Here is a 23,668-nt window from a genome sequence, read left to right as displayed (position 1 = left end):
TTACACATAATAATAAACTTTTATTAACCTGATGACCTTCCTCCTATCATGTGGATGAAGCCTTGTAGCCATAGAAGAATCAACCAGAGATAGTAGTTCATGAAGATTCTCATTTGATATTTTTGATAATCTGCTTGCTGTTAATGGTTTCTGTAGAATTCTCAAAACATCTGTTGATGACAGTGATTCCTTGCTTTGTTCTATAATTTCATCTTGCTGGTCACTGGATGAGCTTTCTGGTGTGCTCTCCTCATCTGTACTGTTTGGCTCTAAATGCTCTAACATGCACCTTCCTTCTGTATGTACTTCTGTTCCTTCTCCTTTGTATGAGTTTGTTTTAATATCCAATTCTCCGATACATTTTTCTCTGTCAAATACTAAGACATCACTTGAAGAATCCTAAAGAAAAATAACATCTTTCCATTATTCATTACAAGAAAAGTTCAGTTAAAAACAGAGCACATACACTAAAGAGCAGTTATGTACAAACTTTAACATACCTTATTTATAAAGGTTACTTACTTTAACATACCTTATTTATAAAGGTTACTTACTTTAACATACCTTATTTATAAAGGTTACTTACTTTAACATACCTTATTTATAAAGGTTACTTACATTAACATACCTTATTTATAAAGATTACTTACATTAACATACCTTATTTATAAAGGTTACTTACATTAACATACCTTATTTATAAAGGTTACTTACTTTAACATACCTTATTTATAAAGGTTACTTACTTTAACATACCTTATTTATAAAGGTTACTTACTTTAACATACCTTATTTATAAAGGTTACTTACATTAACATACCTTATTTATAAAGGTTACTTACATTAACATACCTTATTTATAAAGGTTACTTACATTAACATACCTTATTTATAAAGGTTACTTACATTAACATACCTTATTTATAAAGGTTACTTACTTTAACATACCTTATTTATAAAGGTTACTTACATTAACATACCTTATTTATAAAGGTTACTTACTTTAACATACCTTATTTATAAAGGTTACTTACTTTAACATACCTTATTTATAAAGGTTACTTACATTAACATACCTTATTTATAAAGGTTACTTACATTCTTTTTCTCTATTTCCAAGAAACTCTATTTGATTTTTTATTTACATGTATACCTTATAGTTTTCATAAAATGAACAAAGAACAAAGAAGAAGTTAAAAACAAAGCTGAAAGAACACCATTATAACATATGATAACACTTATCTAATTAAAATAAATTAAAAACAAGGCTGAAAGAACACCATAACATATGGTAACACTTATCTAATTAAAATAAATTAAAAACAAGGCTGTAAGAACACCATTATAACATATGGTAACACTTGTTTAATTAAAATAAATTAAAATCAAGGCTGAAAGAACACCATTGTAACATATGGTAACACTTGTTTAATAAAAATAAATTAAAAACAAGGCTGAAAGAATACCATTATAACATATGGTAACACTTATCTAATTAAAATAAATTAAAAACAAGGCTGAAAGAACACCATTATAACATATGGTAACACTTATCTAATTAAAATAAATTAAAAACAAGGCTGAAAGAACACCATTATAACATATGGTAACACTTGTTTAATTAAAATAAATTAAAAACAAGGCTGAAAGAACACCATTATAACATATGATAACACTTATCTAATTAAAATAAATTAAAAACAAGGCTGAAAGAACACCATTATAACGTATGGTAACACTTATCTAATTAAAATAAATTAAAAACAAGGCTAAAAGAACACCATTATAACATATGGTAACACTTAATTAAAATAAATTAAAAACAAGGCTGAAAGAACACCATTATAACATATGGTAACACTTATCTAATTAAAATAAATTAAAAACAAGGCTGAAAGAACACCATGATAACATATGGTAACACTTAATTAAAATAAATTTAAAACAAGGCTGAAAGAACACCATTATAACATATGGTAACACTTATCTAATTAAAATAAATTAAAAACAAGGCTGAAAGAACACCATTATAACATATGGTAACACTTATTTACTTAAAATATTCCCCCATATATGATTTACTTCCCAACCCCTTGTTTCCTTACCTTCTTTTTAAAAATGAGCTCTCCCATCAAGAGTTTCAAGCTGTTTGAGTAACAATAAATATTTTACCTTTCATTATGGCAAAAAACAATTTTTGTAACTGTTAATACGAGGTCAGTTCAAAAAATACGTGGACAAAATGTACTTTATTTAGAAGTTGCAGGTCTGGGACCCCTTCAAAGTACTCTCCTCCCCAACGCACACACTTATCCCAACGGTGTTTCCACTTGTTGAAACAGTCCTGCACGCTTCTTTTGTAATGTCCTCCAGCTCCTTCATCGCATTTGCCTTAATCTCAAAATCGTCTCAAATCTTCTTCCTTTCAAGGGTCTTTTGAGTTTGGGGAACAAGAAAAATCACAAGGAGCAAGGTCAGGTGAGTAGGGGTGGGGAAGAACAGTGATCGAGTGTTTGGCCAAAAACTCATGAGTTCTGAGGGCTGAATTTCGCAGCAACGCAGTGCATCTTCAATTTTTCGGTCAAAATCTCATAACAAGATCCAACTGATATCCCACACTCTTCAGCAAGCTCCCTGACAGTCAGATGTCGATTTGCTCGCACCAAGGTGTTGATTTTGTCGACGTGTGGGTCGTGAGTTGACGTGGAAGGACGTCCAGGACGCTCATCATCTTCAATGGACTGTCGACCATCCTTAAAACGTTCATGCCACTTGAAGCATGCCGTACGCTTCATAGCAACATCACCGTAAGCCATGTTAAGCATAGCAAAAGTTTCAGTCGCAGATTTTCCAGTTTAACACATAATTTCACAGCAAGTCGTTGCTCCTTCATGTCATTCATTCTGAAATCTGCCAAATGAAAAATTTGCACTTCACTTAAAACCGCGTAGCTAATACACAAATGAAGATATCTGCAATCGGGAAATGGCGTCATAATCAGCTGATCTGTGCAAACCTAGCGACACCAAGTGGATTTCCCTGGAACCAACCGGAGCCGCGCAATTCAAACAGTCCGCGTATTTTTTTAACAGCCCTTGTATAGCATCATGTGTCTGAAAAGGAATTGCATATTCTCAGCTTGAGAATTCAAAATACTGTATGATATCTGAAGCCACTGATTTTGACTCTAAGTAGGCTTACACACGACTTACTTCAAAAACACATTTTAATGTAAGTACTACTGTAGATTGATCCTCAGGTTATAGAAGTTGCTAAATGAAAGAAATCTAAGACAGTAGTGTGTAACTATACAGAAGTAACATTACAGCTATAATGGACTTTTTTTTATGAAATGTTGTTATTGCATTTAAGAAAGTAGAAAATAATCCTTAGTCACTTTTATCAGTTATATTGTGAATGCCACGAGACCACATATTTTACAGTATATGGGATAATATAACCATTTCACTGAGCCATACCACCAGGAAGCAACGGGTACCATCAAGAAACACTTCACACTAGTTTTAATGTTTATCATTTTACTGAATACACACTGAACAAACGTAATGTACAAAGTAGCACATTTGATAAAAATATTACTGTTAAAAACTAGTTGCCTTAATAACATGGATTTATAGTCTGAAAAATCTATAGATTAGAGATCTAAGACAATTCCAGAACCTTTCAAGAGATCTGTCTAAAGTAGTGTTTCCTCCAAGAACACAAAATATCAAACACTGAGCTAATTACTTAGAATATTTCCAGTCAATCAGCACCATATATATTTTTCTGAGATTATGCCATATAACTGATTAATTATAAGAATAGAAATATATTTCAATAATTTCAATATATTCAATGTTGTAAAAAATAAACAAACAGTTAAAACAAACCTCAGGTTTTATAAGCACGTCCCACAGAAGGGATTCAATGTAGTAATTGGTACCTCCAACGATAACAGGCATTTTACCTTTTACCAACAAATTATTAATCTGTAATTAACTTGTTAATGAAAGCATCATAAAAAGTAATTTGGGATGTAATAAGTATACAGTGAAAACCAGAAAATACTATGAATAATCCTGAAATATATAATGTTATTGACACCATTTATTCAACAGAGTTAAACACAGAAAATACTTCAATATCTAATACAAAAATACATGATTTAAATTTAGAAATTAAAGTATCTGATAAGGATATCAATGTAAATATTTTTGATAAAAGAAAATATTTTGCCTTTCCAATTTATGGTTTACCCTCTTTTAATAATAATGTACCATACCCTTCTGTTATTAGCATTGAAACTTTGCAATTATTCAGATACTGTACAATATTTTATCAGTAATGTTAAAATACTGATACAAAAATGAATAGTTAGTGAAGTTAATAAAGAAACTTTAAATAAAATTATTAAACTATCCTGCAACAAACATAAGAATGTATTAAATAAATATAAAGAAATAAAAATTAGAGAAATTTTACTTAAAATTTCTAAACTATTTTTTAGTAATGAATAAGGTCATTTAACAACTTGGCACTACTTTATGTGGATGTACACCTTGCTTCATATAAAGGCTTGTTTAAAGCATGATACTCACAGTAGACTTAATAATTGGGTGGTGGTTGGGAGCTGTACTAGATTATTTAGATGACTAAATGGGATGCTTCATACTAGCATAATTCATTTACTGTACTATCAATTAGTTCCTTCCTACCATATTGGAGGCTGGAATGCTTATTTCAAGAAGCAAGTTTTCAACTTACTGCCAAATGACAGTATCTGATTCTCTTATTTCTATTTCAATTAATTTTTCTTCTTTACTTGAACTCCCACATTTTGCCCTCCTAATTTCTATATCTATTGCTACTCTTCTATTTCTTATATGAGATTGGTAAATGGAGGTTAAGACTGATAGATGGTGTATCCCCACTGTAAAATAGGTCCTATTTCTGCAGTCACCTCTTTAAAACCTAGGATACATTTTATAATCCCACATTATAGCTTGTACCCTGGTATCTTTTCATTTAGTGCAGTTTTTTGTTTACTTAATTTCTGTATCACTAACTTAATCACTTGCCTCTAACTTAATATTTTCTTACTTCTATTCACATCTAGATTTGTATAAGAGCATTTTTTAAAGACTGAACAAAGTGGGTAAATAAATGGAAGTTCCACTAGATATAGCGTGGTTAGAACAAGACAGATCATACTCAACTACATCCAAAACCCATGTCACTGGGAAACAACATCTACACAAGGATAGAAAGAGAATCATACCATCTTGAACCACTTCAACTCCAGAAGCATGACACATGATATCTTGGAACTATCGATTCATGATGTCTATACAATATAAATCACCTTCCCAACACCAAAACTGACCAGAATCATCTGAAAGACAAAAAAATCTTTGGGATAAAATACACAAGGGATAGCAAAAAAGGATAGAACTGGAACAATTCCCCATACCTCTACTGTGATCCCCAACATAAAGGAGTATAACTGAGGAAGGAGTATAGACAACCATAAACATGTGTAAGGACATGACAACCCTACTCTGCACTGAATTGTTATAACCATCTTTAGTGAAACCCATTTAGAAGGGTACCTCCATGGTTGACCACCAAAGCAGCATAAAACTGGAAAACAGTAAAGACTTCCATACTCCACGTGAAGAAAAGGGGAGCAAGAAGACATTGAACAGTCCAGAGGAACATCATCAACTGAGATGGTAAAAGTAGACCACACTGATTTATTTAATACAAGACATGGTAGGGATGGGCAGCTATCCTCTTCTGCTTTATTCATACAGTCCATGGGTGGTACATTCAGGAATAGACAAGTTTAGGAAGCAATTACATCATGAAATTATTCAAGCACAAGCAAACTTGTAGAACACCCCATATTTACAGTGAGGACTGTGTAATCATAATAAAAAAATGATTACAATGAAGAGTACCCTTTGTCTGCAAAAGAAGTTCATTGTGTTTAGCAGTGGATGCTTCCATCAATATGTCACCAGAACAAAGCTTTTTGACTGATTTAGGAGAGCCAGCAAGACCCTTTAGTCCCTTCTGAATAGAAAAGAAAGACATTTATCCTAAAGGTTTGTCTGAAAGAGAATGTAGTACAAGAAAATGAGATGCAGGTGTTACAGAGGTTGAAGATTGCTGCTTAGAATACCAGCCATCTTGAGAATACATTTTTTACTTCAAGTGGCTTTCTTTTAATCACGGAACTAATCCAAAACACATGGAGGACGAGGCATGATACCTCTCTCATGCATCTGAAATACCAAATGCTCTACAGGAATCCTAATATATGGAAAACAGGGAAACACAAAATAGTGAGAGGAGAAGTATCATGTAATAAAGAAAGAAGAGGATTATAAAGAATCAGGAAAAGTGATAAAACAGTCACAGCCGAGAAATCATATCCAAAAAGGTCATATTAGGCCAAGTTGATTCTCCATATAGAAGAACCCATCAAAATCAGGTTAAGTAAAAATCACTGTCAAACAGGTTTGGCATATGCAGAAAGAAAATGAACATCAGAAGAAGAAATTTGATTCACATAAGGATTGATCTCTCATCAAGTGAGAGCCAATAATTCCATAGTCAAGTTCCCTCACCTGCAGCCCATGTAAGTATGCTGGTAAATGTGGTGATTTGAAATTTAGAATTTATCTTAAAGATGAATAACCAAACATAACAATGTTAGAATAAATAAATAAAAACTGTAAACAAATGTTGTCATTAGATTCATGAATAACAATTCTTCGCAGTAGATTACAAAACACACAATTAAAGGACACAATGAAAAATGTAGTAGCACAATCACTGCCAAATGGGAAGCAATAGCTTGGTAGAACTAAATAGAAAGAATCAAAGGATGTGCCATATTTCTACTGGTGAAAAGTTGTCCCATTTACCCCTGTGGCATGCAAGATAATTATTAACTATAGAGGGCAACACTGAATAATAATAGCTATACCTGTGGGCAAAGGTAATACACTGTGTTAAAAAGTTTATTTAATAGGATACAATTGGTAGAGCTTGATTCCTGAAGTCCACTACAGTGTATCGACTTAGAGATTCTACAAAGTCCAGCATGTGATGAGGAACCATTTTTCTTTCTTCTGGTGTGACCTTGTTTGTAACAATGTCAAGTCCTTTATAAACCTGAAAAAAATCATAATTATGTATTTTTATATAAATAGTCTCATAAGTTATATTGCAGTTATATCTATAGAGTTATAACAAAAGGAATGTGTTATTTCAATATTCATTGAATATTTTGTTTGAAAAAACTCCTTAATGAAAATATCTGACTTGTATTTAAATTATGTAATCAATATTTTATTGTTTTAATCTGACGAAAACTAACAGCCAACAATATACAGAATTTCACTTTCGGATGACACTGGTCAAGTTAGAAAAGGAATCAAAATGACTGCTGCAGTTCAATTTTATTTAAGAAAATGGAGGTTGGCTTGAAGCCACAACCACCACATCTAGAATACTATTATTATAAACCTTACAGTTTTCATACTCTTAATTATAATATTTACAATAATGTTAAAACCCCAAATCAAATTAGGCCTCTATTTATAGTCTAATTTTTAAAACTATATATCTTTTTATTTATCTGTTTCTATATTCTTTTATCCTGTAAAAATTAACCCAAGTGCATGAAGTAATTTCCAATCTACATACTTTTAAATTACTCATTTTCCAAGTTGTAATCATTAGGATTGTCCAAGTACTTTTTAAAGACAAATTATCCATACATTTTTTTTAATGAATGATTTACTATTACTCACCACTAGAAACAACTGAACTAATGCTAGGGTTAAGAAACATTGTAGCAATTAAGAGACTAACTGGTATTAAAAGAAAGAATACCCTAACAAAAAAACATACACTATGAATAACTATAATCCTTATGACCTACCATGATGAACCTTAATATATTTTTTTACTAAGTGTCTCTGGGTGACCCATTCCCCCTCACCTCTTAAAGTGTCTCTGGGTGATCCATCCCCCACCTCTTAAAGTGTCTCTGGATGATCCATTCCCCTCACCTCTTAGTGTCTCTGGATGATCCATCCCCCCCACCTCTTAAAAAGTTAATTTTTTATTTTGCCAACTGTTTAAAATTTTCATCATGACAATAAAACTAGAATTAATGTTTCAAGTATGCATGAAATATTTTATTAGAAACTAAAAACAACAGATTTATTAATTCTCAAATCAAACAGTTGTTTCTGTTCCTTCCTCAAGTTAATTCTCTCTACATTATATCTAAGGTCAAATATGTACAAGTTCTTCATTTCTGGTCATTGGTCTAAAAGTTATTTATTTTACCACAAAACCATAGTTCCCACCTGTTATCTGTGTTATAAATACATTCCTTATCCTGTTTCAAATGCAGTCCTACTTTTCACAATAGAAAAGAAAGATTTTTTCTTTGTTTTGCCTGGAGTCCTTTATACAGGGTGGCCCATAAGTCCCTACCCATCCATATGTTATTATGTTGTATTCAATTACCCATGTATTAGAAATTTGTTTCTTTTTTTTTCAGAGAAATATGGCCGATGTAAGCCCATTTACACTTGAAGAGCGTATTGTGACAAGTAATGGATACATGAGCTAAAAAAATACTGGTGACACCTTGGATACATAAGATACATGGATGGGTAGAGACTTATGGGCCACCCTGTATATATAAAAAATTTTAGTTACAAATTAAAAAAAAAAAGAAAAAATTACCTCACACTAACATATTTGTTCCATATTTTAGAAATGTTCAGATAACAAAACTATAGTATATTAACTCATGTAATAAAATAACAATATAAATAACAAAACAGCAGATATTCATGCCTGTCATATGTACTCTGTTTATTATTTATTCCAAATCATAGCTGTACTGTATGATGACAATTTCATATTTTCAGTAAGTTTAATAAGTTTTGTTATTAACTGTTGTTAGCCTCTCTTGACACTTAATGACTGATTTCAGTTTCAACAATGCAGGTCTTTGTTAAAATGGTAAAACAACTTACTACTGAACCCACTTGATAATAATACGCTGATCCTAATGTAAAGTAATACAACTGTAACTTTCATCAACCAGCCATGATGAAAATACACTCCATAAAGCATACTTTTCATCATTATCGGTATTACATATTGTCTTTCCTTTAAAAAAAATTAATAAATACTTCCATCATTAATATCTTCCATATAAAGTTATATCACTGAACAATAACAATACTTCATGTTAGCAATGAAATATTATTATTCCATGGTACAACTTCCATTGTTAAACCATGTTACAAATTATACCACAGAACAAATGTTTAATGCTTGTTAAATTTAATTAATCCAAATGGTGAGTCTCTCACCTTTAATACAACAGTAACCACATTTTAACCTGAATGACATACAAGGCCAAACCACTACTGTAGTATAAACTTTCTGAGAGGATGTCTTTTCTATAAAGCTGTCATTTCTACCTCTTTGTAAAAATAAGGAAATTAGCATCAAAGTAATTTTCTACAGATAAAATTTTCCAAATCACGAAGCACCAACATAAGTCCTGCAGCACCATGACCTGTTACATTTGAAACACAACACACAGCACAATGACTTGTTACATTTGACACACAACACACAACATAATGACCTGTTGCATTTGAAACACAACACACAGCAAAATGACCTGTTACATTTGAAACACAACACACAGCACAATGACCTGTTACATTTAAAACACAACACACAGCACAATGGCCTGTTACATTTGAAACACAACACACAGCACAATGACCTGTTACATTTGAAACACAACACACAACACGATGACCTGTTACATTTGAAACACAACACACAACACGATGACCTGTTGCATTTGAAACACAACACACAGCAAAATGACCTGTTACATTTGAAACACAACACACAGCACAATGACCTGTTACATTTAAAACACAACACACAGCACAATGGCCTGTTACATTTGAAACACAACACACAGCACAATGACCTGTTACATTTTGAAACACAACACACAACATAATGACCTGTTACATTTGAAACACAACACAACACAGCACAATGACCTGTTACATTTGAAACACAACACACAGCACAATGACCTGTTACATTTGAAACACAACACACAACACGATGACCTGTTACATTTGAAACACAACACACAACACGATGACCTGTTACATTTGAAACACAACACACAACATAATGACCTGTTGCATTTGAAACACAACACACAGCAAAATGACCTGTTACATTTGAAACACAACACACAGCACAATGACCTGTTACATTTAAAACACAACACACAGCACAATGGCCTGTTACATTTGAAACACAACACACAGCACAATGACCTGTTACATTTGAAACACAACACACAACATAATGACCTGTTACATTTGAAACACAACACACAGCACAATGACCTGTTACATTTGAAACACAACACACAGCACAATGACCTGTTACATTTGAAACACAACACACAACACGATGACCTGTTACATTTGAAACACAACACACAACACGATGACCTGTTGCATTTGAAACATTAACATACACTCATTGAAGAATATTAAAGTAGTTACCACCATAGCTTTGTCAAATTAAGTATACATATGCAAGTAACATTTAATGAGGACAATCTATTGAACAACAGATTTTAGTCCTTGTCTTCTGCAAATGAGAAACCAACAAAGGGAAAAAAAACAAAAGATACAGAGAATTATGTGAACAATAAACTTAAGAAGATTATAATTACAGGCGATTCCTTGAAAAGACATGTGTATATGATAGTCTGGTAAATAGGGAAAACAAAATTAGATTATACTATCCAGGAGCACGTGTATAGACCACAACTAACAGAGAAATACAGTACTGACTTGCTAATAAGTCAATGTTTTTTTTATTAATAATTTGACTGTAAATTTCATAGTTGCCTTATAATTGCAGCCAACTACAGGCTTCTTCCCCTTATTCTAGGCCATACATAGCATTCCTCAATGTTCAGATAACATCCATGCCAGATGTTTAATCAAGGTCAACACACAAGACTGTTCAGCTTTTATTGATTTTGCATACCTTAGAAAAAGAAGTTACAACACTTAATTTTTTTATTTTCCATGGTTTGTAAAAATGGATATCATATTTAAAATTGCCCAATAATCAGGCCAAGACAGGTTGGTAATGCTGTAGTTTTTGTTGTGCAGTAGGGACTTGTAATGTATTGAAAGGTAGGTCAGAGGAGCTAACTGATAAGTACAGATGGTTCATAAAAACATTTAAAAACTGTTGCAACTTAATTATATCAGGGATACTGCTAAGATTTAATTATAAGTAGGTCACTTGCATTAAATGCTAAACTTAGATTAAAATGTACAGATGAGCACTTTTGATTGCATCAACTGTTCGATCAGTTTAATGGGAGAAGGGACCTTTTTGGGAATAGATTGTTTACATTTAAACACAGTAGGGAATGACTTGTTTGCTAAGGTTATTAACTTAACTAGATGGTAAGTTTCAAACTGAGGCTAAAGAGTGGTGAGGGCTGGAAAAAAATAAATGCAATAAGAATAAGAAGCAGAAAAATGTTTAGTTTAGGAAATAATTGTTATTACTGTAATGCTACAAGTAATTGTCACTACTGTAATGTTACAAGTAATTGTCACTACTGTAATGCTACAAGTAATTGTCACTACTGTAATGCTACAAGTAATTGTTACTACTGTAATGCTACAAGTAATTGTTACTACTGTAATGCTACAAGTAATTGTCACTACTGTAATGCTACAAGTAATTGTCACTACTGTAATGCTACAAGTAATTGTCACTACTGTAATGCTACAAGTAATTGTCACTACAGTAAGGCGACAAGTAATTGTCACTACTGTAATGCTACAAGTAATTGTCACTACTGTAATGCTACAAGTAATTGTTACTACTGTAATGCTACAAGTGACTGTTACTACTGTAATGCTACAAGTGATTGTTACTACTGTAATGCTACAAGTAATTGTTACTACTGTAATGCTACAAGTAATTGTTACTACTGTAATGCTACAAGTATAAGAAATAAAACAGATGACTTTATGGCCTGGTAGCAATGAAGGATTTTCATATAATGAGAATAAGTGAAACATGGTTAAACTTGCATCACTTTGATGTTAAAGTTCTTTTTTTTAAATGCATGGTTACAGATTATTTAATACAGAATACTAAAGAGAGAGGATGCATGGTTACAGATTATTTAATACAGAATACTAAAGAGAGAGGATGCATGGTTACAGATTATTTAATACAGAATACTAAAGAAAGAGGATGCGTGGTTACAGATTATTTAATACAGAATACTAAAGAGAGAGGATGCGTGGTTACAGATTATTTAATACACAATACTAAAGAGAGAGGATACGTGGTTACAGATTATTTAATACACAATACTAAAGAGAGAGGATGCGTGGTTACAGATTATTTAATACACAATACTAAAGAGATAGGATGCATGGTTACAGATTATTTAATACAGAATACTAAAGAGATAAAATGTGTGGTTATAGATTATTTAAAACAGAATACTGAAGAGAGAAAATGCGTGGTTACAGATTTTTTAATACAGAATACTAAAGTCAGAGGATGCATGATTACAGATTATTTAATACAGAATACTAAAGAGAGAGGATGCATGGTTACAGATTATTTAATACACAATACTAAAGAGAGAGGATGCATGGTTACAGATTATTTAATACAGAATACTAAAGAGAGAAGATGCATGGTTACAGATTATTTAATACAGAATACTAAAGAGAGAGGATGCATGGTTACAGATTATTTAATACACAATACTAAAGAGAGAGGATGCATGGTTACAGATTATTTAATACAGAATACTAAAGAGATAGGATGCATGGTTACAGATTATTTAATACAGAATACTAAAAAGATAGGATGTGTGGTTATAGATTATGTAGTAAAGAATACTGAAGAGAAAGGATGCGTGGTTACAGATTATTTAATACAGAATACTGAAGAGAGAGGATGATGCTTGGTTACAGATTATTTAATACAGAATACTAAAGAGTGAGGATGCGTGGTTACAGATTATTTAATACAGAATACTAAAGAGATAGGATGCATGGTTACAGATTATTTAATACAGAATACTAAAGAGATAGGATGTGTGGTTATAGATTATGTAGTACAGAATACTAAAGAGAGAGGATGCGTGGTTACAGATTATTTAATACACAATACTAAAGAGAGAGGATGCGTGGTTACAGATTATTTAATACAGAATACTAAAGAGAGAGGATGCGTGGTTACAGATTATTTAATACAGAATACTAAAGAGAGAGGATGCATGGTTACAGATTATTTAATACAGAATACTAAAGAGATAAAATGTGTGGTTATAGATTATTTAAAACAGAATACTGAAGAGAGAAAATGCGTGGTTACAGATTTTTTAATACAGAATACTAAAGTCAGAGGATGCATGATTACAGATTATTTAATACAGAATACTAAAGAGAGAGGATGCATGGTTACAGATTATTTAATACACAATACTAAAGAGAGAGGATGCATGGTTACAGATTATTTAATACAGAATACTAAAGAGAGAAGATGCATGGTTACAGATTATTTAATACACAATACTAAAGAGTGAGGATGCGTGGTTACAGATTATTTAATACACAATACTAAAGAGAGAGGATGCATGGTTACAGATTATTTAATACAGAATACTAAAGAGATAGGATGCATGGTTACAGATTATTTAATACAGAATACTAAAGAGAGAGGATGCGTGGTTACAGATTATTTAATACAGAATACTAAAGAGAGAGGATGCATGGTTACAGATTATTTAATACACAATACTAAAGAGAGAGGATGCGTGGTTACAGATTATTTAATACACAATACTAAAGAGAGGATGTATGGTTACAAATTACTTAATACAGAATACTAAAGAGAGAGGATGCATGGTAAAAGATTATTTAATACACAACACTAAAGAGAGAGGATGCGTGGTTACAGATTATTTAATACAGAATACTACCAAAAGAGAGAGGATGCATGGTTACAGATTATTTAATACAGAATACTAAAAGAGAGAGGATGCGTGGTTACAGATTATTTAATACACAATACTAAAGAGAGAGGATGCATGGTTACAGATTATTTAATACAGAATACTAAAGAGAGAGGATGCATGGTTACAGATTATTTAATACAGAATACTAAAGAGAGAGGATGCATGGTTACAAATTATTTAATACAGAATACTAAAGAGAGAGGATGCATGGTTACAGATGATTTAATACAGAAATACTAAAGAGAAAGGATGCGTGGTTACAGATTATTTAATACAGAATACCAAAGAGAGAGGATGCATGGTTAAAGATTATTTAATACACAACACTAAAGAGAGAGGATGCGTGGTTACAGATTATTTAATACAGAATACAAAGAGAGAGGATGCATGGTTACAGATTATTTAATACAGAATACTAAAGAGAGAGGATGCGTGGTTACAGATTATTTAATACACAATACCAAAAGAGAGATGCGTGGTTACAGACTATTTAATACACAATACTAAAGAGAGAGGATGCATGGTTACAAATTATTTAATACAGAATACTAAAGAGAGAGGACGCATGGTTACAGATGATTTAATACAAATACTAAAGAGAAAGGATGCATGATTACAGATTATTTAATACAGAATACCAAAGAGAGAGGATCGTGGTTACAGATTATTTAATACACAATACTAAAAGAGAGAGGATGCGTGGTTACAGATGATTTAATACGAAATACTAAAGAGAGAGGATGCATGGTTACAGATTATTTAATACACAATACTAAAGAGAGGATGTGTGGTTACAGATTATTTAATTCAGAATACCAAAGAGAAAGGATGCATGATTACAGATTATTTAAAACAGAGTACCAAAGAGAGAGATCGTGGTTACAGATTATTTAATACACAATACTAAAGAGAGAGAATGCATGGTTACAGATTATTTAATACAGAATACCAAAGAGAGAGGATCGTGGTTACAGATTATTTAATATACAATACTAAAGAGAGAGAATGCATGGTTACAGATTATTTAATACAGAATACTAAAGAGTGAGGATGTGTGATTACAGATTATTTAATACACAATACTAAAGAGAGAGGATGCGTGGTTACACATTATTTAATTCAGAATACCAAAGAGAAAGGATGCATGATTACAGATTATTTAATACAGAATACTAAGAAGACAGGATGTGTGGTTACAGATTATTTAATACACAATACTAAAGAGAGAGGATCCATGGATACAGGTTATTTAATACACAATACTAAAGAGAGAGGATGCGTGGTTACAGATTATTTAATACACAATACCAAGGAGAGAGGATGCGTGGTTACAGATTATTTAATACACAATACCAAGGAGAGAGGATGCGTGGTTACAGATTATTTAATACAGAATACTAAAGAGAGAGGATGCGTGGTTACAGATTTTTTAATACAGAATACTAAAGACAGAGGATGCATGATTACAGATTATTTAATACAGAATACTAAAGAGAGAGGATGCATGGTTACAGATTATTTAATACATAATATTAAAGAGAGAGGATGCATGGTTACAGATGATTTAATACGAAATACTAAAGAGAAAGGATGCTTGGTTACAGATTATTTAATTCAGAATACTAAAGAGAGAGGATGTGTGGTTACAGATTATTTAAAACAGAGTACTAAAGAGAGAGGATGCGTGGTTACAGATTATTTAATACACAATACTAAAGAGAGAGAATGCGTGGTTACAGATTATTTAATACAGAATACTAAAGAGAGAGGATGCGTGGTTACAGATTATTTAATATACAATACTAAAGAGAGAGAATGCATGGTTACAGATTATTTAATACAGAATACTAAAGAGTGAGGATGTGTGATTACAGATTATTTAATACACAATACTAAAGAGAGAGGATGCGTGGTTACAGATTATTTAATACACAATACTAAAGAGAGAGAATGCATGGTTACAGATTATTTAATACAGAATACTAAAGAGAGAGTATGCATGGTTACACATTATTTAATTCAGAATACCAAAGAGAAAGGATGCATGATTACAGATTATTTAATACAGAATACTAAGAAGACAGGATGCGTGGTTACAGATTATTTAATACACAATACTAAAGAGAGGATCCGTGGATACAGGTTATTTAATACACAATACTAAAGAGAGAGGATGCGTGGTTACAGATTATTTAATACACAATACCAAAGAGAGAGGATGCGTGGTTACAGATTATTTAATACAGAATACTAAAGAGAGAGGATGCATGGTTACAGATTATTTAATACAGAATACTAAAGAGAGAGGATGCATGGTTACAGATTATTTAATACAGAATACTAAAGAGAGAGGATGCGTGGTTACAGATTATTTAATACAGAATACTAAAGAGAGAGGATGCGTGGTTATTTAACAAGAACAGAATACTAAAGAGAGAGGAAGGAATGACTTTTTATGCAAAGTTGACAATATTAAATATAACTAAGAGACTCAATCCATTTGGATTTCTATTAGTGGATATAAAGGGAAAAGCTTTTTGTGGGAACCTGTTATAGACCACCTGGTGATACTGATTAATTGAATGATAAACGTTAATATTTCAGCTGTTAATGCAGTCATAGTTATCAGTGATTTTAATTTCAGACATATCGATTGGGAAACACTACAGTCAAACCATGAGAAAAAAGGTTGTCTTGAAACTGTTCACGATGGATTTCTTCACCAATTGGTTACAGAACCTAATAGAAATTATTCCATTCTAGATTTACTGTTAACTTTCAAATTTTCAAAAGAGTGAAAACTGGGGTACATCTGGATGTAAGTGATCATTGCTGTATAAGGTTCAATATTTTGCTGCAAGTGAAAATTGGAGATACTGACATTATAGTTACAAAATTGGGGACATTATAGTTACAAATTTAATAAAAATGAAAATTTTGGTGGGAAGCAACAGAATCATCTGCTGTTAACTGGGCAACATTTGAAGACACTAACTAGATGTTGAAAATTTTTAAAGATAAATATCCAAGATAAGCATATTTCTTATAGAAAAAGAAAGGTAGCTGCAGGTAAATAACCAGGTTAGCTCACAAAGAGTTTAAAACCAGGTTAGCTCACAAAGAGTTTGAAACCAGGTTAGCTCACAAAGAGTTTAAAACCAGGTTAGCTCACAAAGAGTTTGAAACCAGGTTAGCTCACAAAGAGTTTGAAACCAGGTTAGCTCACAAAGAGTTTAAAACCAGGTTAGCTCACAAAGAGTTTAAAACCAGGTTAGCTCACAAAGAGTTTAAAACCAGGTTAGCTCACAAAGAGTTTAAAACCAGGTTAGCTCACAAAGAGTTTGAAACCAGGTTAGCTCACAAAGAGTTTAAAACCAGGTTAGCTCACAAAGAGTTTAAAACCAGGTTAGCTCACAAAGAGTTTAAAACCAGGTTAGCTCACAAAGAGTTTAAAACCAGGTTAGCTCACAAAGAGTTTGAAACCAGGTTAGCTCACAAAGAGTTTGAAACCAGATTAGCTCACAAAGAGTTTGAAACCAGATTAGCTCACAAAGAGTTTAAAACCAGAGAAGCTCACAAAGAGTTTAAAACCAGATTAGCTCATAAAGAGTTTAAAACCAGAGAAGCTCACAAAGAGTTTAAAACCAGAGAAGCTCACAAAGAGTTTAAAACCAGATTAGCTCACAAAGAGTTTAAAACCAGAGAAGCTCACAAAGAGTTTAAAAGATAAAATTAAAGAAAATCATAAGAAATTTAAATTGACTGGTAGGATAAAAGATTTAGATCATGAAACATCAAAAAAGTTGGTGAAAGAGGAAGTTAGGACATCAAAAGAATGTGTAAAAGAGAAAGTTAGGACATCAAAAGGATGTGTGAAAAGAAAGTTAGGACATCAAAAGGATGTAAAAGAAAGAGGAAGTTAAGACATCAAAAGGATGTATAAAAAAGAGAAAATTAGGACATCAAAAGGATGTATGAGAAAGAGGAAATTAGGACATCAAAAGGATGTGTGAAAGAGGAAGTTAGGACATCAAAAGGATGTGTGAAAGAGGAGATTAGGACATCAAAAGGATGTATGAGAAAGAGGAAGTTAGGACATCAAAAGAATGTAAAAGAAAGAGGAAGTTAGGACATCAAAAGGATGTATAAAAGAAGTTAGGACATCAAAAGGATGTGTGAAAGAGGAAGTTAGGACATCAAAAGAATGTGTGAAAGAGGAAATTAGGACATCAAAAGAATGTATGAGAAAGAGGAAGTTAGGACATCAAAAGGATGTGTGAAAGAGGATATTAGGACATCAAAAGGATGTATGAGAAAGAGGAAGTTAGGACATCAAAAGGATGTATGAAAGAGGAAGTTAGGACATCAAAAGGATGTGTGAAAGAGAAAGTTAGGACATCAAAAGGATGTAAAAGAAAGAGGAAGTTAGGACATCAAAAGAATGTATGAAAGAGGAAGTTAAGACATCAAAAGGATGTATGAGAAATGGTTGGCTCAATATTTAAAAATTAAAAAGTAAGGATTTCTTTAAATATGTTAAAAGTAAACAAAATGTTGACATGGGGTAGTATCCTCGATGGGATTAAGACCTTTATCTGATGATTTATGTAATATCTGGATAATTAAATTATTGTTTCCCTTCAGTTTGTATTACTAAAGTTTTAAGCAGTATTCTACATTTTAAACACTTGTTTAATAAAAACAAGATGACTGCATTAATTCAGAGCTGGTTAAAAAAAAATGGAAAGTTTAACCTTTTATCATCCATGGTTTTTCCATTGTCATAATTAGTATAAATGTGTGTATGTGTTTTCTTATAACACAGCTACTTCAGATTATCTGCTGTGTCCACAGAGAGGAATTGAACCCACAATTTTAGCATTGTAAATCTAAAGACTTACCGCTGTCCCAGCAGGGGACTAGTAGAAATGTGTGGGTAGAAATGATAAAATGTTAAAATTGAGGCATTGATAAAGGAAACAAGGTGTTCAGGCTATTGCCACACTAACATTTCTATGAGAATCTGTAGGTATGCCCACCAGAAAATTTAATACAACAATTATAAATCTTGAGCCATTTTAACTACAAATACTTGAAACATACATTGTAATGTATTGAATTACAAGAAGCAGGCTTAAATACATAGCATTACATGAGGAAGTGATCAGACCATGGCATGACTTGTCTATCACTTTCTACAGCCCTTCAATAAGAGTCCCAAGCCAGATAATATTACATCTAGAAGGAGGATAAGGATTGAATATGTAAGCCACTTGCTGCTACCTTGTGAAAGTTTTTAAATAGGAAGTCAGCTACTGTAACTCCCCTTTTAAAGGGAGGTGATAAAAATTATCCCAGTAACTATCGACTGATTAGTCTTAAATCAGTTGTGGAAAGTCTGTTTAAAGATACTTTGAAAAACCATTTAACAAAGCTAAGAATTTTACTGAAAGAATATCTTGACTTGCAAATCTTTTGACATTCTTTGAAAACGTAACTGCTTACTTAGATGACAGTATGAATGTAGTTTTAGTGTATCTGGATTTTCAGAAAGCATTTGATAAAATTCAGATAAAAGAATTGTCTCTATAGGTGTTGGAGATAAGTTAGCAAATTGGATAGAAGAGTGGCTGAATGAAAGAAAGCAGAGTGTTGTTACAAATGGAGTATTTCAGAAAAGACATTAGGTTGTTGAAAAGGGTCCAGAGAAGAGTTACTAGAATGATGCCTAGGATAGAGGGGTTATCATATAAGGAGAGGCTGAAATCTCTCAAATCGTTTCTATTGGAAAAAGAAGAGTTAGTGGGGTTTTGATTGAAATGTTTAAGATTGTAAAGGGAACCAACAGTGTTGATACATAAACATTTGTTTTTTATATTTAAGAGTGGAAACAGTAGAACTAGGGGACAAATACACAAATTGGTAGGAGTCTTCTTCCATTGAGACAGTTTTACTTTTGATACAGAAGCTTGTGAATCATTGACAGGAAGTAATTAATAATAATGGAACATATATTATTGATTAAATAACATTAAAAGTGTTTGAAATCCTTTCTTTTTTTCTGAACCTAACATCAGACATTACTTAAGCAATGACCTGATATAATTTATTATAACAATTATATCCTTCAATAATTTAGTATTTGAAAAAACATTATAAATTCCATAACTACATTACAACTGGCATACAACAACTTATAATATTGCAAACTCCTAGAATAGCTGTACTTGTATTTATATTTCATGTGAGACCTTACATCATGCCATTAGGCTGTTGTCACCAATAACTGTTAGTTCAAAAAAGAACATACCATTATTAAGAGAAAAAAAAAAGTTACATTGTAAGAAGTTCTCTCATCTCCATATCACTACTATTAATGATATTGTGTTACTTTTACTAACAGTGTTATTAATATTAACTATTAATTATAGTATTATTGATTGAAAAGATCAAACAAGAGCCACCAGCATCTACTGAAATCTTCAGTGAAACTAGTGAAAGGTAAATATGGGTAAGATTAATGCAACCCCCATACCAAGCTTATCCACTAACGTAAATAACCTCATCCATATATGAATTACATAATAATAGTTAAAAATCATTAACAATGACAATTTGTGATCGCTGGTTCTATGACTCGCGAGGCTTACACTTACAAGTTACAGCTCAACAGTTACACTATCTATCATAATTTCAACAAAACATAAGTAAAACAAACAAGAAATCACCTGCATCGAGTCTGCGCTGATAACCTCTCCGGAATATTTTAAACAAATATCAACAGCTAATTTTGATTTCCCCCGTTCCAGTTGCACCAAGAATAACAACTACAGGTAGTTTACGAGCAACCGCACAATGCATACCATTTCCCATGTGCGCTGCCATATTCGTATTTCCTAAAACGCCCTCTTTGATAGATTCATTAATTACTCAAGTCCACGTCGTACAATATTTAATAAACCGTGATAAAAATACATTTTATTATCAGTTGGATTACCTTCGCTGTTACTATGTGTTTGTTTTCTTATAGAAAAGCCACATCGGATTATCTGTTGAGTCTACCAAGGGGAATCGAACCCCTGATTTCAGCGTTGTAAGTCTGTAAACTTACTGCCCGCTGTACCAACAGGGCACTCGGTATTAATGTAATTTACAAAATACTAATAATGTAGGTAACTAAGATCATTCATTTAACTGTGCGAAATATTTAGAGCATAATTCTAAAAATCTATGAGTGACAACATAGAAAAATATGTATTAATATGTCAATTATAATCCATGATCAAGGTATTTTATTAAATTCAACCCATTTTTATGTAAATATCTAATTTGAAATTGTTTTATGTAAAGATTTCTAATCTATTTACCTCCTGAACAGCAGCTTATGTTACACATGTGATAATCAAAAGATACTAAAATAAAAAGGAGAGAGATAGAGAACGCAGGTTGTTCTCCACTGGTACAGTGGTAAGTCTATGGATTTACCACGCTAAAATCAAGAGTTAAATTCCCTTCGGTGAACTCGCCAAATAGTTCCCTGTAGCTTTGCTGTAAGAAAACTTGCACACTCACAACGAAGGTCCAGGAAAAAACAATTCATTAAAGCGTAATAAGAGCATAACTCTAAAATAAAGCTTTTAAACAACTAGAATACAAATTTTGTCACTTACAAAAAAAAAAGTAATCATTTAACTTCTGTGCCTGGTCAAGACTAGGTTAAACTGTTATTAAACAACACAATATAGATCTCAGGTTATTAATTTCAGTAAATAAGGTTATTAGGAGTAAAAAGCCATAAGAATATTTTTCAAAATTAACATGCTTCGCTAGATTAGTCTCCGCTGATACAGTGGTAAGTCTACGGATTTAATTTCGTGATTATGAAAACCCACTTGTAGAGAAAACATATATGTAAAAACGGCTGGTATGGGTAGAGAAAGCTCTATGTAGAGGAGTGAACATAGAATAAAACCCCTTGATTCCTCTCGGTGAACTTAGGAGATAGCCAGGCGTGACTTTGCTATAAGGAAACACACACACATTCTCTAAATTAATAAGTACATTAATATTACTGCTCAGCGATTTTCTATTACCATAAATTTATATAATCTTTTATTGTGTGTCACCACTAGAGGAACTTGTGTCAATTTAACAACGCATATGCACATAAAATCAATATGTTCTAGCTAGAAGGCGAGTTATTGGTTAAGTTGAACTGAACGATTAAAATAATAATAGATGAACAACAAACAAAACCATAACAAAATAGAAGTAGAGTTTTCTATTCACGCTCCTTCCCCATATAATGATGACATGAACAAAAAGTATTCCAATTTTCGTATAAATGATTTTAGTTCCCTCTTTATACTGACACCAGGAATTCTTTATAATTTGAACATAGATACTTTACAAGGAAAAACAATAACAACTGTTTTGGAATCTTCACCAGTTTTACAGTTCTGATTTGGCTTACCAGAAAGCTGTTAACAATTTCCTAAGCTGTAATAAGCAACTCTGCAATGTAAAGGTAATGCCCTTGGAACAGACTGAGCAGAAGACATGGGTAAGTAATTAATACGACCCTTCAAAGGATGAGAAATAATAATAACAGCAGAATTATTTTGTTTTTTGGGGAGAAGACCTCCAAATCTTCTGTAGTCGGCATATCTTCAGTGTTTTTCATCTTCTCCAACATCCAGAGAATTTTCACTGCGTTCATATAACTATCTCTTAATACTATAAACATGCCATCGTTATGTACTTTCACCTGCTCTAGAATTTTAAAATTCCTACTCTAGTGGAGTACCTTCCAAAGGTCCATCTTGGAACAAATTTTGTAAAATTTATTAAAGAAGTTAAGGAAGCTGATGTGGCAAGTTTGATGGAGACCATGTGAGTATTGTCGGAACAGATGCAAAGGTTAACATGCGTGAGGACAAATCCACTCGAAAGGTTAACTAAGTCTCCGACTCAAGCTTTGAGAGTTCATTATATCAGTAGCATTCTGTCAGTAGCCCCGTAGAAATGTTTTCGATTTAAATTACCACAGTCAGTTCATCACCCCTGCCTGTTGATAAGTTCGACGTCTATTCAGATTTTAATATCTTGGAATTTCTTAAGAGTTTGGAAACATAGTTTTATATGTTTTAAGTATCTGAAAATAAATGGATGTAACCTATGGTTTCTTGTTGGAGAGGAGGGCCATTATAGTGATTGAAGGCTTTTGGATCAGAAATGGCTTTCAAACACTAAGGATAATGTAAATAAAACATTGACTAATTTGTACCCAACGGTATTAGATAGTATGGAATTGTCTAAAAAGCTCTCTAGAAAGTACCACGCTAATACAGTGTTAGATGATACTTCTATTTGGAAAACTGTAAAAACTTATAAATTATGGAACCCTGAAGCTACAGAATAAACTATTAGTGTGTAACATCACGTGTCTGTACAAGAATACTTGGAATATCTCTTTGTTGTATCTACTATGACGTGATAAAATTT

The 23,668-nt window shown here is 32.2% G+C and overlaps 1 pseudogene across 1 annotated transcript in view; it reads right to left on the bottom strand.

The window, feature by feature from the left end:
* LOC143230108 (tRNA dimethylallyltransferase-like) overlaps positions 1–21,064 on the bottom strand; it is a 36,077-nt pseudogene extending 15,013 nt beyond the window's left edge. Inside the window, exons 1-4 of the transcript XR_013016241.1 lie at positions 20,893–21,064; positions 7,048–7,185; positions 3,894–3,992; positions 29–399 (exon numbers count right to left, since the gene is read on the bottom strand). The product of XR_013016241.1 is annotated as a tRNA dimethylallyltransferase-like (transcript). The remainder of the gene's footprint in view (positions 1–28; positions 400–3,893; positions 3,993–7,047; positions 7,186–20,892) is intronic.
* Between the last annotated feature and the right edge of the window lie 2,604 nt (positions 21,065–23,668).

Source organism: Tachypleus tridentatus, chromosome 10, assembly GCF_004210375.1.
Source record: "Tachypleus tridentatus isolate NWPU-2018 chromosome 10, ASM421037v1, whole genome shotgun sequence".
In the NCBI taxonomy this organism is placed as follows: Eukaryota; Metazoa; Arthropoda; class Merostomata; order Xiphosura; family Limulidae; genus Tachypleus; species Tachypleus tridentatus.
This window is presented reverse-complemented; position numbering and strand designations above follow the sequence as displayed.